Raw genomic sequence first — 2,168 nt, forward strand, 5'->3', positions numbered from 1 at the left:
AAGAGAGGCACGGGCTGACGAACGGAAGAAAGAGAGCCGTGGATGCTGGGGTCGCTAGGCAACCCCCATGAGTCGCTCGAGGTGCACCCCTCGGTACACCCTTATTGCCTTTCCAATTTTGGTGGTTCCCATGCACCTATGCCCACCCTCCCTCGTGTTACACGGACAACCGATACCGACTGTCAAGGCTGCTCTCTCTCTCTCTCTCTCTCTCTCTCTGTATCGCTCGTTTTTCGGCAATCGATACAATTCAGCCTAGGAGAGAGAGAGAGAGAGCCTCGTCCCCCTCGCCCGAGATCGAATCTTTGACTCGCGACATGAAAATTGTCGTTAATAGATTCGCTTGTAGGCGCATCGCGTAGGAAGAATAAAGAGTAGAATCGATCTCGACGAATCGTCTCGTGACGAGATCGAGATGAAAGAGATGGGAGGAATATAGGAGGAGAGGAAATTGGGAGAGGATGGCGCGAGATTCTCGGTCACAGAGCGTCGCCACTGGATCGTGCAGCGAAGAGAGCGAAGCGGGCGTGGAAGAGGAACGCAGCGGAGAGAAGAGGGTTGCCGCGCGGTGGCGAGCTCGAGGAGGGTGAAAATCCGTCGGAGCTACTGGCGTCACACCGTCTAGCTCGATCGGTGTGCGGGACACCGACCTCCTGATTGGTCACGGGGGGAGATAAAATTTGGGATCAGCTGTAAGTTGCCGGAGGCCGGCAACCCCCGTGGGCGGGGAGGGGAAGAAACGGCCTACGTATCGTTGCGGTTTGTGTGGCAAAGAAAAACACTCGAGGAAATGACGTTTCGCGGTGTTTCCTTTCCTTCCTCGAAACGTAAACGTCGTAAACCGTCGATGCCCTCCACGAGATCCTCTCGATTGCCACGGTAAACCGCTTCCCTCTTCATTTTTTTTCTTCCCGATATTCAAACGCGTTAACGTTAATTTTGGTTTTTTTTTTGGATTATTTTATCAAAATGTAATACATATTTCATCGAATAATAATTATTTAAAAGAAATAATCGAGAATCTAAAATTTCAGGAGTATTGCAATTAATGATTCGCGATCAGAAGTTATTTTTTGACGACATCGCGCGGCGGGTCGAGATTCTCGATTCTTTTTATCAGAGCGTGGCGAAGGCACGATAAAAGAACGATGTAAATAGTATTTTCTCGCAAGATAAAAAGTAACACGGGAAAAAAGGCGGGAGAGGCGGAGCTATTTATCGCGTGTTTCGTCGTCGTATCCCGCGGGATCGGTGTACGAGAAACGGCGAAAAAATAGAAGCGAGAGAAAGGAAGGCGGCCCGTGCTCCATATAAATTGCGCGCTTAACCGCGGATTCGATTAACGGGCTATAAGTGGCGGTGAAACGACGGAGAAAGATGCAATGCGAGTTTTAATGAAATTAAAGGGAAAGAGGGACACGCCGAGTTGGTTTACAATTAGAAGAATCAACCGCGTGCGGAGAGAAGAAAGAGAAAAAGAGAGAGAGAGTAAGAAATTCCGGTTAATTTATTAGATTCCCAGTTCTGGAGTGGATCCTTCTCTCAACGAGGGAGGCGGAATGATTAATCGGGAAAGGATGAATCAGAGCGTGGAGATCGATCGAGGAAAAAAGAAAGAAAAATTCGTCGAAATATTTTAATAATAATTTAATACCACTGATATTAATTTTTTGGATTTTTGCATCGCACGCACGTGCCACGGTAATTTAATCCGTCGTTCGAAAACATCCTCGATAGCTTACACGCGTTACGGGTAGTGCGTCGTGATAGACGCCCCGGCGACTAAAAAGCGGACACTAGCTGCAATCTCTTTTTCTTTTTTTTTCACCGTGAATTTAATTGAACCGAACTCTCCCTTTCTCTCTCTCTCTCTCTCTCGCGAAGAAGAGAGGATGAACATCAATGTAAGACGAGAAGAAGCGGAGGAGTCATCGATGATGCATAAAAGCGAAGGAAAAGTGGAAGAGAACAGGAGGGGTCCACAGAGGGGGGCGTCGGAGCCCGTTGCCCCGTTCGCACCCATCCATCGATCGATAATGCGATCCGGCGAAGGGTGCACCTCGGACGAATCGCAGAAATAAGGGCTGCCCTCTCTTTCTCTTTCTCCCCCTCCCTCCCCTTTCCTCCGTGCCGTGCCCGCGTTCATCTTCGCGACTCCACCCTCACCT

This window comes from Apis dorsata, unplaced genomic scaffold (assembly GCF_000469605.1).
Source record: "Apis dorsata unplaced genomic scaffold, Apis dorsata 1.3 scaffold_169, whole genome shotgun sequence".
Classification (NCBI taxonomy): Eukaryota; Metazoa; Arthropoda; class Insecta; order Hymenoptera; family Apidae; genus Apis; species Apis dorsata.